This window comes from Arachis hypogaea, chromosome 3 (genome assembly GCF_003086295.3).
Source record: "Arachis hypogaea cultivar Tifrunner chromosome 3, arahy.Tifrunner.gnm2.J5K5, whole genome shotgun sequence".
Lineage (NCBI taxonomy): Eukaryota > Viridiplantae > Streptophyta > Magnoliopsida > Fabales > Fabaceae > Arachis > Arachis hypogaea.
This window is the reverse complement of record NC_092038.1, coordinates 24,519,074-24,534,586: the sequence shown is the minus strand read 5'-3', so window position 1 is coordinate 24,534,586 and position 15,513 is coordinate 24,519,074.

Here is a 15,513-nt window from a genome sequence, read left to right as displayed (position 1 = left end):
TACCGGGCCTTTGTGAAAAACCTTGTGCCACAAGTTGGGTTTTGTAGCGCACAACTTCATTTTTCTCATTTCGTTTTCTCACAAATACCCATCGGTATCCAACAGGTTTTACATCTGCAGGTGTACGGACTAGAGGTTCAAAGACTTCACGTTTTGCAAGTGAGTTTAATTCAGCCATCATGGCTTCTTCCCATTTTGGCCAATCATTTCTTTGTCGATATTCTTCGACTGATCCTAGATCAAGATCCTTATTTTCATGCATGATATTTAATGCCACATTATATGCAAATATTTCATTGACAATTGTCTTATTTAGGTCCCATTTCTCTCCTGTAAAGACATAATTTATCGAGATCTCGTCATTTTCACAATTTTCAGGTACCTGAACGTCTTTTGGCGTTATATCAGAATTTTGGACAACTGCAGGTGTCTTTACTATGTCTTTTTCAATAGGAATCGTATTTACCTCTTTTCTTTTTCAAAGATTTTTGTCTTTAGAACCGACAGGCCTGCCACGCTTTTGGCATGAATTTGCTTCAGTGGTTACTTGTCCTACTGGAACATCAATTTGAATTGGGACATTTTCCACTGGTATATAAGATTTGGTTATCCTCTTTGTATTGGAAAATGCATCAGGAAATTCATTTGCTATTCTTTGCAAATGTATAATCTTTTGAACTTCCAGTTCACATTGTCCTGATTGAGGATCTAAATGCATCAACGATGATGCATTCCAATTAAGTTTCTTTTCAGGAAGCTTTTTCTCTCCCCCTAATGTTGGAAATTTTGATTCATCAAAATGACAATCTGCAAATTGGGCTTTAAATACATCTCCAGTTTGTATCTCAAGATACCTCACTATAGAGGGAGAATCATATCCAACATATATCCCCAATTTTCTTTAGGGTCTCATTTTGGTGCGATTAGGTGGTGCAATGAGAATATATATCGCACACCCAAATATTCTTAAATGGAAAACATTTGGCTGCTGGTCAAAAGCTAATTGCATAGGAGAGAATTGATGGTAACTCGTTGGCCTCAAATGAATAAGTGTTGCGGCATGTAAAATAGCATGCCCCCAAACCGAGGTTGGGAGATTTGTTCTTATAAGTAAGGGTCTAGCAATCAATTGGAGGTGTTTAATAAGTGATTTTGCTAACCCATTTTGTGTGTGAACATAAGCTACTGGATGTTCAATACTTATTCCATTAGCCATACAATAAGCATCAAAATCTTGGGAAGTAAATTCACCAGCATTATCAAGACAAATTGCTTTGACTGGATTTTCTAAAAATTGTGCTTTTAATCGAATAATTTGAGCCAGTAATCTCGCAAACGCCAGGTTGCGAGAAGACAACAAGCACACATGCGACCATATCGAAGATGCGTCTATCAGAACCATAAAATATCTAAAAGATCCACATGGTGGATGAATAGGTCCACATATATCACCTTGAATTCTTTTTAGGAATTCAGGGGACTTAAATCCAATATTTACTGGTGATGGCCTTAAAATTAACTTCCATTGAGAACATGCAGCACAACAAAATTCACTAGTTTTAAGAATCTTCTGGTTCTTTAGTGAATGTCCGTGGGAGTTTTCAATAATTCTCCTCATCATGGTTGTTCCGGAATGACCCAATTTATCATGCCAAGTTATGAATTCATTTGGGCTAGTAAACTTCTGGTTTACAATGGCATGTGATTCAATTGCAGTAATCTTGGTATAATACAACCCAGATGAAAGTGAGGGTAATTTTTCTAATATAACTTTCTTATTTGAATCATGAGTTGTGATACATAAATACTCATGATTTTCCTCATTCATTGTCTCAACATGATATCTATTTCGGCGAATATCTTTAAAACTCAACAAGTTTCTTAGAGACTTGGTAGATAATAGTGCATTATTTATTATGAATTTTGTTTCTCCAGGAAACAAAATTATAGCTCTTCCGGAGCCTTCAATCGCATTGCCTGAGCCAATAATAGTATTAACATATTCTTCTTTTGGCACAAGATGGGTAAAATATATATCACTTTTGAGAATGGTGTGCGAACTTGCACTATCCGCAAGACATACATCTTCATAATATATTCTTGTCATTTTCTTCAAAGACAAATAATAATAAAATGAGTAGTATGCACAGTTAAATTGAATACTTGATCGAAATTATTTTCACTGTACATAAAATAATGTCATATACTAAAATTTTATTTTAAAACATGACACATTTAATGATTTCAAAATTTATAAACATTAATATTTCATTATTTATATACATTATTTTTGAAACTTAAATACATAGAAAATAAAACTTAACAATAAGTTCTTTACATTATTTATTTACATGGATACTTAACAATTACACACATTAAACTATTCCATTATTGATCAGATGACCAATATTTCCTTCAGGATCCTCAAAGAAATCAGATACATCATAATGAGTGGTGGAATTTTCAGCAACATCATTTGAAATGAAATTCGTCTCCTTTCCTTTGTCGTCTTTTTTCAAAGATGCTTGATAAAGATCGACTAGGTGCCTTGGGGTACGACAGGTACATGACCAATGGCCCTTTCCACCACAACGGAAATACTTATCCTCTGTTGATTTATTCTGCCCGATATTTCTTTCTTTATCCCACTTCTGGTGAGATCCTCTCTTTTGAATATAATTCCTTTTCCTTCCATAATTTTTCTTGTTATTAAAAGCTTGCCATTTACCTCTTCTGGAGTAATGATTTGCCGCATTTACTTCAGGAAATGGGGCGGCGCCAGCTGGGCGCACTTCGTGATTCTTTAAAAGCAACTCATTGCAAGAAGGCAAAAAATTAACTCAGAATATTTTTTAAACCCTTTTTCTCGATACTGCTGCTGCAGGAGCACATTTGAGGCATGGAAGGTTGAGAAAGTTTTCTCCAATATATCATGATCAATTATCTTTTTTCCCACATAATTTTATTTGTGAGGTGATTCGAAACATTGCATAATTATATTCATTTATGGATTTAAAGTCCTGTAGACGCAAGTGAGTCCATTCATATCGGGCTTGAGGAAGTATCACCGTTTTTTTATGATTATACCTTTCTTCAAGGTCTTTTCAAAGATCTGCAGGATCTTTTAATATGAGATATTCATTTTTCAATCCTTCGTCAAGATGACGACAAAGAAAAATCATGGCTTTGGCCTTATCCTTCTGGGATGCATTATTTTCAGCCTTAATGGTATCTCCAAGATCCATTGAATCAAGATGAATTTCAGCATCTAGTATCCATGATAAATAATTGTTTCCAGATATATCAAGAGCATTGAATTCAAGATGAGAGAGTTTCGACATAATGAAAATTTATTACCTGGAATCTTCCTAAAAATTTGATCAGAGTAATATATTACTAATATTATATGCTGTAGTATATATATATAAAAGAGAGAAAAGTATTTGATTGCAACGTAAAAAGAGAGAATTGATTTCTTATTGCTTGCTTGTGTATATTCCATTTGCCCCGTACATATTTTTATAGGCAAACAAAATTTGCTTTTTCAAACCTCATTAATTTCCTTCAACATAAAGACTTGTTCCTCTCAACATAGAAAAATTGAATTGCTCATTAATGGACATCCATTCTTATTCATAGCATCCTCGTCACAACAATTATTATTATGTATGCAAGTCTACAAGCTAGCAATAATAATTGGCTCATGTGAAACTTTAAGCCATTTAATACTTTGTGAAGTTACTTCTCATTGCACTAAAGAAAAATGACGTGTCACTATGTTTGTGATTAAAATAGAATATATGTATATTGATATCTATACCTTATAATTTTCCAATAAATTAAAGTGATATTGAAGAGATTTCTTTAGTGATGCTTTACCACCAAGAAAAAAAAATTCATTTATGTTTAAATTTCTGTTGACCATCTCGTTCAAAGTCTTTTTAATTCTTTTTCTACCTATAATTTTTTGTTGAACATCAGCAAGACTTAATTGCAATTTCAAAATTGGATTTATGCTGATAATGTCTACTTCATTGTCGCCTCAACAGGAGAAAGACAACGACGATGATTGTTGGGATATGTAGGGTTTAGAAATTTGATTTTTCTATATCTACTTCATTGTATTCTACTTTTATGATATTTTATTATATTCAGACCATTTATTTTTAATAAAATAATTTGTTGACTTCTGGTAATTTTAAATTTTTACCCTAATTTTGTTAACGAGTTTTAATTTGACTATTAATTGTGGCTTAACTGTGCCAAAAAAAAAACTACCATAGGATTTATTAGCGAACAAATCCGATGATAACTTCACGCCAAAACACGTGATATAGCGCCAAAGTTACCGTCAAAATAATTAGACGGTTATCAGCAACTCAATCTCGACAAATTCATTTAAAAAATCGACGGAAAATCATCCAATAATTACCTTCGAATGACATAATATGCCAATAAACAGTTTTCGATGCCATTTATACCGTTAACTTCAGGACGATGGTAAATCCAACGTTAAATCCGATGGTACTCAACGTATTTCTTGTAGTGAATATCTACATGAAGCTTAGAAAACACAAAAAAATATAATAATATCATACATATATGTCCGAGAACTCATTTAGTACATCATAGTTCACACCGGGCTACGTTATTGCTTATTCATGAAAATATTTTCAGACTCTATATTTAAAGTAATAGGTCTCGACTCACATGAGTCACCCCAGTCTAGGACCCGTTCTAACTTGTTTATATAGATATTTACAAAAGCACCTAATTCTCTAAAAGTCTATCAGAGTGAGGGTAAAGACTACTACTACTACTGCTGCTGCTGCTGCTGCTGCTGCTGGTGGTCATTAATCCCTGGTAGCTGAAGAAACATGGAAGTGTTGTGTGGAAGTAAAAAAAGTCATGCTGACCCACTGGTAATGGTAATGCTACTGCTGCTCGCCCGTCCCAAGGGTAGGAACCCAAAGAAGATCTCACAGGTTTGCATTTGTGGAACGGAAGAAGTAAGGGGTGAAAACCTAAGGTTTTCAGTAGGGTACTAAGCAAAAAACTAACGGTTACCGCAGCCTAAGTCTAAGAGTTTGCGTAGTTGTGTTGGTAAGTCACACAAACAAGTACAAGCGCAAGTATATAATAGAATAGTAAACAAGTATAGAGTACAGGAAGTAGAGATAAATCACAATCACAGAAAAATGCAGTAACCAAGTATGATGCATGGTTGGTCCTATGCAGGTCATGAACTCATGCATCGATTGACTACCCGCAACCTAACGTTACCTAGGAACTAGTCCAAGATATGGCTTTTCCAATTGCGTATGTTCTGCATATGTGCCTAATGGGTTAATGGACAAATCCACGTGTATTCTGGCAACTAGCAATCATCTTAGAGCTTGACGCCATAGTATGCTAACAATTGGAGGAACAAGTTTCAACATAAAGTGGGCATTCCCACAACGTATGGTTCTAGTTTCATCGGAGCTGAGACTTCTCCTCTCCAGATAATCTCTTAAGATGGTTCTGGTTCTGTCAGAGCAGACATTCCTCCTCCCCAGATAATATCTTAGCACTTTGAGGTTTATAATTTTCTCTTTTCGTGGCACTTTTTAAATAAATTTTATCTCTAAAAGACTTCTTTGTCCTTTTTTTTATAAAAAACTTGTGTTTGGTCTCTGCTCTTTAAATCTCTCAGCCTTTATCACATATTCTATTTTGCCTTTGGTACTTTTATATGTTTCCAATTTTTTCCTTTTTACTTAACTTCTCTTTTTACTATTTTCTTTAGACTTTTAGTGACACTTTTACCACTAATATTATTACATTATCATTTTACCCCCATATCCTTCCTAACACATCTCTTTGCCCTTTAAGTTAATTAATCATTTTTACATTTACTTTATGCCTAGAATTACCATTTTTGAACCTGTGTACTTTAATTTTATCGTTTAACTTTGTTTAGCATCAAAATTTTACCAAATTATTCCTGATAGTTTTTTATGACCAAATTATTCTTAATATTTTTATTAAAAGTTAAATTATACAATTGATCACTATACTTTCATTGAAATTACAAATTAGTCTCTACACTTTAAAATTTTGTAATTAGATCCCTGTACAAAATATAATGTTGTAATTAGGTCCTCAATAACGTTTACCATTAAGAAAATGCACATTTACCATAATATCCTCTTCTTTCTCTTGTCCCTTTTATTCCTCATCTTCTCTTCAACGTTTTTGTTCTTCTTCTTTAACAACAACAATACGGCTTCAACAACAATAATGCCAGCATCGTTGCTGATGACCAAATTCATTAACACATAGTAAAAAAAATTAATAGTAATTAAACAAACTACCACGTTAATGTGCGCTATTATCATGAATCATATATGAACTCAATTCAACTCAATCCAATTATGTTCAAATTAGCAATAATCAAAATCTCCATCACCTCATCACAAGAAAAATCCTTCTCTTTAACAACTCGAATCTTACTAATCAAATCCTTCATAATATGCCTCTGGATCCCACCCGCAGGCACATATCAATCCAAGAACTCACGATCCACCAACGTCTTCCCCTCCACCGGTCCAACACCATCACCGGCATCAACTTTAAACGCACTATTTTGGAACGCAGTAAACTCTTCATCCTCTCCCCTTCTCATAACGTTCGCCAACACCTCCCCGCCTTGCGCCATCCAGATCTTATCAGGGACCATCCTAACCCTCTCGCCCGAGCTCTGTAGCATCTTACTGTACCAACACCGGAACCACCCGGGCCCGTGGAGGACCTGAACACGACGCGTGAAGCCGTTTCCAAAATTAATGGTGGTAGTGCCGAAAACACGATGTCGTTTGGCAGAGTCAAAGATTCTCAATAATGGTGGCAACAACAATGAAGAAGAAGAGAAGTGGATCATGGTGTTAGGAGTTGTGGTAAAGTGTTGAAGGAATACCGATGCCAAAAGATCCCGTCTCAACATTGTGAAGCAATGATGACAGTGAACCGAGGTGAGAGACAGAGAGCGTTGGGGTGGGGTGCTATTTTGGAAAAGTGAGAGTGAGAGAGCTGGGAAGGGATGGAGTGGGTTCAGATAGTCTAGAGAGTTTTCGGTCATTTTCAAATGGTTAAATTATACAGTTAGTCCCTATACTTTTACTAAAATTACAAATTAGTCTCTACTGTCAAACACGCGTAACTCACATGTTTAAAATAGTGAATATGCTGACGAATATTCTGTTAAATCAAATGGTGTTTGAATAGTGGGGACTAAATTATAAAATTTAATTTTGTTTAAGGATCCAATTACAAACTTTTAAAGTATAGGACTAATTTGCAGTTTCAGTGAAAGTGTAAGGATCAACTAACTGTGTAATTTAACCTTTATTAAATTCCAATTTTTACGACTAGAGACCTAAAAACTAATTTACCTTTTATTAATTTATTTACTTGTTCTAATTACCGCTTTTTACCATTTTACTTTTAATTTTTATTGAAACTTTTATTTAGACCTAAAAATTTATTTTAAATATAATTTTGATCCAAACAATTTATATAATTATCATTTTATCCCTTATAACACTAATTTTAGAATTTTACTATTCTTTAATTAAATCACATTTTTAATCCTCTTTTTACCCAAAAATGATTATAACACCCGTTTTATTTTTACCTACTTGTTCTATAGGATTAAAACTATTTTTTCTAATTTTTTAAATTCTTTTTCACCCTAATTTTTGTACTCTTAATGGCTGAAATTTTCAGAAGTACAGTTTTTATATTTTTTCTCCACTTTTAGTGACTTTTAAGGCTTGAAACTTAAACCCCAAGTGCTTCCATATTTTCGGCTGTTACCACACAAAATTTAGAGATAAATATATTGCATATTACACATATTTAGCAATCTAAAATAGAGATAACTCACAGAATTTTCAAATTTGCAAAACAAGCACAAGTTCACTACAAAGTGGCTCATATGAACACCTAAAACAAGCACAAACATGCTCTAACTAATTCTAACCCTTACCTCTTGTATAATTTAGTCACTAGACCTCTCAACCACTAGAGAATGCTCTCACAAAGACTGGAACACGTTGGTTATAGTGCTATTTTTGTTTTGCCAAAATCATCGTAAAAGGTGTTAGAATTTGATCATTTTGAGCTTATATTTTGTATTGCTTCTTAGGTGTGCTCCATATGGATTTTAAGAGAGATTTTCTAGACACATAAATTGACAAAAATTCATTATGATCGCTGCTGAAAAATAAAAAAGAATAGAAAAAGAACAAGAATTCACTTTGTTAAATTTTCGGTAAAAATGCGAGAATTAGTGAAAACGAACAAGAAATTATATTTGTATGACTTGAATTCTTGAAGAACACTTGAATAGCAATGAAAGAACAGTAGAAATGAGGGCTGAAACATGGAGAAGAAGTGCAAAAATTTACTCTCTTTCTCTCTTTAAAACTTGGTCATTTTGTGCAAAAATGCATAAAGTTTTTCATGAATTTTGTGATCAAGAATTCTTTAAATAAAAATATGAGTTTAAGGTGGATTAATTGTGGTTAAAGAGGCTGAGAATTTTGTGTTCAAGGTCTGAGGATTAACGAAGAAGGGGCGTGAAAACGAAGAAGTTTGGTCATCGCTTATGTGTCAAGTTTATCCACAATTAACCGTAGTTAGTTACTCAAAATTAAAAAAACAGTAGAAAGGGGTGAGAGGCTGAGAGAGAGGGGCGTATTGCTTGGGAAACAAGCAAAAAGATTTGAGATCTCTAAGAATCATTTATGAAATACTAGTTAGAAATTTGGTTCGGAATAATTTTTATTATGTGGTAAAATACAATGGCTAAGACGATTTATTAGCTAATATTAATTTTGGGACACAATTACCTATATAGAAATTACTTTTGCCACTAATTTCGAGTTTTTTGTTTATTAACTTTTTTCCAGCGCATGCAAAACCGTCGCTGAAAATGAATTTTCGGTTTAAAAAGTTTCTAATGAGAAAAATAAATAAAAAAAGCAAGTCATTATCTTTTATTAGTCAAATTTAATTTAGAAAAATTAATTGTCCTCATAAAATTAAATTTAACTTATTAATTAGTATTTTTAATTTATTTTTAATTTTTTTACTATTGAATCGGACCTGACTTGTTAATAGTTATTGAGTCGTGGTTTAAGATTTTGTAGAATAAATTACAAATAACTTAAAAAAAATCAATTTACCGAAAAGCAAATTTTTACATCCCTCAACTCATCATCATCGTTATCATCATTCATGTCTTCTTTTAAACCAATATAGTTCGTTTGACTTGTTTTGTTGTCCGAAGTAAATTGTTTGTCCTGCTCTATATTACACTTGCTTTATTCAGCCTCTCTATTTCGCGTTACAGTCACTCATATTGATGTCGTCACATTTTTTGGGAACATAATCAATTTCATCTTTCATTGAATGTAGATAAATTTGCATTATGAGTGTAATTAATATGTGAGCATACAAAATTTAGAATTTAATATGTGATTAAATTAATTGAATAAATCATTACGATAAAAAAAGAAAATGTATCTGATTATCGTAAAATATGATAACACGCTCCTTTTGCTGAGAGTATTATTTAAATTATATATTTTTTTTATTATTGATGAGTTATTATTTATATAGCATTTCTCATAAATTATATACTCTAATGCCGTAGGTTCAACAAAATTTTAAAATAGACATTATAAGTGATAAATTGTCTGCTTCAAGATAAGTAGAAAGGAATTATTCAACATATTATTTGTTTACGATTATATTACGTATACATTAAAATTAAAATCAATCATTAAAATTAGTTACTAATATAAAATATATATTAAAAAATATAAATATATATTAAAAATAAATTAAATTATATATATATAACTATATTAATAATTAATTTTAATAATTAATTTTAATATATAAAAAATATTTTTAATTTATTTATTATGTACTTGAATTAAATTAAAATAGATACGGACACTAATATAATAACTATAAATGAATCAGTAACACTTTTCATTTGTCTCTCAGAAACAAATATATATTTAGAGCAATGCTAGGAACCAAAAGGGTATTAGCCAAAAATCAGTCAAATACCTTTGGGTAAATTCAAAATCTCTACGAGTTAGTATATATGGATGTTTCTTCTATTAAGTATTAGAATGTTTCTTTTTCATATTAAATGGATGTTCTTTTATATATTTTTCAAATTTTTTTATATTGCAAATGTGAATGTTTCTATTTCTTTAAAAATTTCATATTTTTTTTAATTTTACAAATATTTAATTATTTTTGCTAAAATATAACTGAATATTTCTTTTATTAAGTATTAGGATGTTTTTTTTTCATATTAAATGAATATTTTTTTATAATTCTATAATTATGTAGTTTGTAGTCTCAGCAATTGTGTCCATCAGATCCATATTCATGCCAAACGTGGACATGAAATTCACCACGCACAGCGCGTGGTCAATGGTTTTATTTCTCCATTCTCGAGGATAGGCTTGTCACAAGGATCCCCCAGACCAAGTTGACCATGCTCATCCTAACCCCATGTCTTTATTTCTCCATTCTCTGATTTAAAGAATAAGGGTAAAAATAAGAACGAAATCAGTATGTTAATATAATGAAAGTATAGAAAAAAATCAACCTCTTGATACTGTATTCTATGTCAAATTGTCAATACTTATTGCATTGCTTCCATATTTTAACGTGGTCTCCACGCTAAAACCAAACCTACTTTTAGATGAGAAGACGACACAATTTTAAGTGCAATCTTTTTCTTGCCTAAAAATAAGAGAAGAACATCTTACCTGTGATAAGAATGGAGTGTTCGGCACCGGCAGCAATATCAACAATCTTTGTATCATCAAGGCCAAGGACTTTCTCTATATTGGCTTGTTGAGGGCGTCGCAGAGAGTATGGAAGTCGCCGGCGCTTCCAGCAGTATTGGTGAGAGAGAGAGAGAGGTCTGTGTGTGTGATTGTTGGAGGATGGGTAGGTTAATGTGAGAGAAAAGAGGAAGGTTTTTATAGGGTTTAATTAGATTTACTTAATCAATTTTAAATTTTTAAATTTTGAATTTAAAAAATTTAAAATTAATAATTAATATAAATTAATGTGATTTTGTTTAGTTTTTGGCTGGTAACCTTTTAGTTCCATATACTTTTCCATATATTTAAGATGCATGAAGACTAGCGCCTATTGTTATTTATTAGACCATGTTATGTAATATGTATAATCTAAAGATTTTCATTATAATAATCATTTTATTACCGATAATCTAACGTCCACCATCGACAGGCACGGATGTATGTTCAACAGTGGGGAGGCAAGTGTACCTCCTGAATTTTAAAAATTTTTTGATTAATGTATAGGAATAAAATATATTTAGGACTTTGCTAGTTTGTAGTTTGTAGATTGGCAGAATATTCTATATGTATAGAATACCACTTGTCAAACAGAGAAATGTGCACATAAGGCTAGGGTTAGAAGTTGTCGGGCAAAGGGAACCACACCTGCATTGGGATTCGTGCTTGCAGGAGACAAGGTCTGTGTTTTTTCAGTTAGTTTGGCTAGATTAAAGTTGGTGTTTAGCTGATAATTAAAAAGTGATTATATTAATTATTACCTGGATTCATGGTTGGGCTTTTTGGGCTTATAATTATGGACGTGGACTATTTAATAATGTAATTTTTGGATGTGGTATTTTCCTTTAATATAGCCCAAATACAAAAACACTTTATGAATGGCTTTACATTTGAAAACCCCTTCAATGGAGCGTCGTTTTTGGCCTGTTATGGAAAAAAAAATCTAAATCACCTACCCGAAGCCCAGACAACCCCCCACCAAAAGTCCAACACTCCCACTCATCTCCTCTCCGCTCTCTCTCAAAAAATCAAATTGAAAGAACATAAGGAAACCCTAGCGGACTAGCTGCCGCACCTACCGCGACCACTGCAGCCGCCGCACCAACCGCAACCACTGCAACCGCCGCACCCACCGCAACCACCGCAGCCCCACAGCCCCGCGGAACCCACAGACACTGGAGCTCCTCTCCTCAGCTCGAGCGTGCTTTCTCTCCATTCGCCGGTGCTGCGCCGCGGAAGCTCTGTCGCCATCGCAGGAGCTGTATCGCCGTCGTAGGAACCTCGGTCACCGTCCTAGGTAGCTGTGTCACCGCTGGAGAAAGCTCCGTTGCTGTCGCGTGGAAGCTCTGTGGCTGTCGCCGCCTCCCCTGTTCATGCGCTCTGTCTCTCTGTTCGCCGGTGTGGCCGTGTCCTTCGTCGTCGCCGTCACTCCCCTTCCTCTTCGCCGCCGAAAAGCAGTAAGCACTCTGACTCTCTGAGTGTTGGTCCCAATCTTCATATTTGCACATCACTTCACTCGAAAGCAGACTGATTTAAGACAAGTATAATTATATTTGGCATCAAAATTTTCATTATTTCTGAAATTGTGAATGAGTACATAGTCTCTTATTTTATGAAACTGGAATAATCCGGTTAATTGATGATTTATGATTTCAGAATGATTTTCTAAAATGATGATGATGTTGTTACTGATATGTTGTTGGCTTGTTGTTGATTTTCGGATGATTACTGATTGGTGATGATCAGTGGCCTTGTTTAATTCTGAATTGGAGTTGGATGTAGTTGAGTTACTGTTCTGAGTTGCTGAGTTAATATTATTTATTTTGTTGATGTTTGCTTATTCTAAAATGCTAAGTTTCTGAAATGAGGATGATGTTGCTGATTTTCTGATGATTACTAATTAGTGATAATTAATTCCTGTGGGTAGTTGAATTTTGTTATTAGTTTTTGGGTGTAGAACATTAGGTGCAATTTTGAATTTAGTAGGTTAGAAATGATCAAATTTAAAAATTTAGAAATTATATATTGAATCGTTAATTAATATTTAATTAAACAGGTTGAACTCCGGTTGAATTCTGGTCGAACCAATAAATTAGTGAATCAATTACTTTTCCGGTTCATTGACTGATTTGGTTTTCGCAACTTTGATAAAAAATGAACTAGCATAGGAAACCTTGTCAAAAAAAAAAAATACAACAACCTAATTGAAAATCTGGAGATTCAGTAAAGACTAACAGAATAATTAAACTTAAAAAAAATATTTTAACAAAATCAAAATATGTAGAATTAATTTATCGAAATTATTAAATATTACTTGAATTATAATTTATTTATCGTCAATATTGGTAAATTAACAGCTACTATCCCGCTATTAATTTTTATTATTATTAATATTATTTTTATTACTATTATTATTCAGTAAATAAAATAGAAGATAAAGAATTATATAGTTAAGGATGTGTGAGAATTATAGCATGAATCATTGTGATAAAAAAAACAGAAAAATAGTTTAGTTACATTCTCATAACGACAACCAACTGAAACATTATAAGTTTGGATATCTAGAATTTGTGCAAATTCAATCTATCCTATTGTTAGATAAGTTTCATCCTTCACTATTTGTTCAAAACAGCAAGGTATAGAATTGCTACACCGAGAAACTAAACTGGCCCTTATTCCCCCTAATGGCATTACATTGATGCAAAAGAAAGTCGCTAACTTCTGAAAAAAATTACAATGTCTTATAAAATTATTTTAATAACGAAAAACTTAACATAAGAAAATTTAAAGATATTGCCAATCATTAAAATTTCATGTCCCAGTTTGATACGAATTTAGAAAAACAGAACTTAAATTGAGGGACTTCAATCTCATTATATAATTCACTTCGAATATCTCCGAGCAGACGTACAAATCATGGAGGGCATGGAACTTGAACTTAGCCAACAAAGCTCTGTGGATACAAATCCTCAATTAAAAATCTTGAACCTGTCAACGAAACTAATTTTACCCACATTTCATCTGCTTGGTCACGATATGTGAGTAGATCCAACCATCATTACTCAATTCAGTGAACCCTCCTCGATGAGCTATTTCATAGATGTGATACATTGTAAACGATTGCGGCAAGAGACAATCGCATTGGAACATTAGACGAAAAGAATAAGTTGGAGTAAAAACAATCACTAATATTACATTAAATATTAATTTTATATAATTATAATAAAGATATTTTTTAAAATTAAAATAAATATGCATTAACTATTAAATACTAACTATAAAATTGTAATATAATTATAATAAACATTTTTTAAAAAAATAAATTTATTTACATAAATATAATTATGATAAAGATATTCTCTTATATTTACCATCGTCATATATTTATCATATTATTATTATTATTATTATTATTATTATTATTATTATTATTAAAAATATATTGGATTCATAATTGATAATTAGTTAAATAATCTATTAAACATTGATTTTAGATAACTATGATAAAGATATTCTCTTAAATTAGTATAATTATGCATTACTACTAAAATGTTAATTATAAGCTCATTGTAGTAAAGATATTTTTATAAAATAAATTTAGAAGAGAAGATAGTACATTCAGTTTGGCGAGAAAATGAATTTATAAAGAATTGACAATTCACTTCCATTATCTGGGAAGAAAACTCAGTTTCAATATATTAAAGTAGATTCTTTTCATGCTTCTCACAAAATTATTTTTCAAATTATTCGCATAAATGCTCTTCACCAATATTTCAAAACAAATTTATAATTTATCACTTAATAATGAATCACCTAGCTTCTTTATCTTTACTGCATAACATATTTCTTTAAAATATCCTCTTAATACTAATTATAAATTTCAAAATGTTGATAATTACATTACAAACACTTATTTTCTTTCAATTTTCTCTAACAGTAATAATTTAAAGTACAAACAATATTTATGCAAATGTTTCTATTTTTTTCTTCGGACAAGGTATCTCATGCTAGTTCATTTTTTATCCCATTCCAAATTTTTTTTGGCCTTATGTGACCATCATTCCTCAATCATTACAATTTACAACAAAAAAGTACTTCAATGTTAGCTACTTTAAATCAACTACAAAAGTCCTCTTTTTAAAAAATTATTCCTAAAGTATTTTTGTATTTGATGTATTAAAGAAAAATACCACAGCCAAAAATTACATTATTAAATAGTCCACGTCCACAATTAATAACCCAAAAAGTCCAATCATGAATCCAGGTAATAATATAATCACTTTTTAATTATCAGCTAAACACCAACTTTAATCTAGCCAAATTAATTGCAAAAACACAGACCTAGTCTCCTTCAAGCACAAACTCCAATGCAGGTGTGGGTCTCTTTGACCGACAGTTTCTGCGTCTAGTCTTATGTACACATTTCTCCGTTTGACAAGTAATATTCTATACATATAAAATATTCTGTCAATCTACACAGCCCATTTATTTATCTTCACCATATAAATTAATATTTGATCCCATGATAATTGTTTTTGGCGTACAGGTCTGGAATAAAAAAAGAGAAGACTCTGCCATGTTATTAACATTGAAAAATTCAACACTATATTGAGTA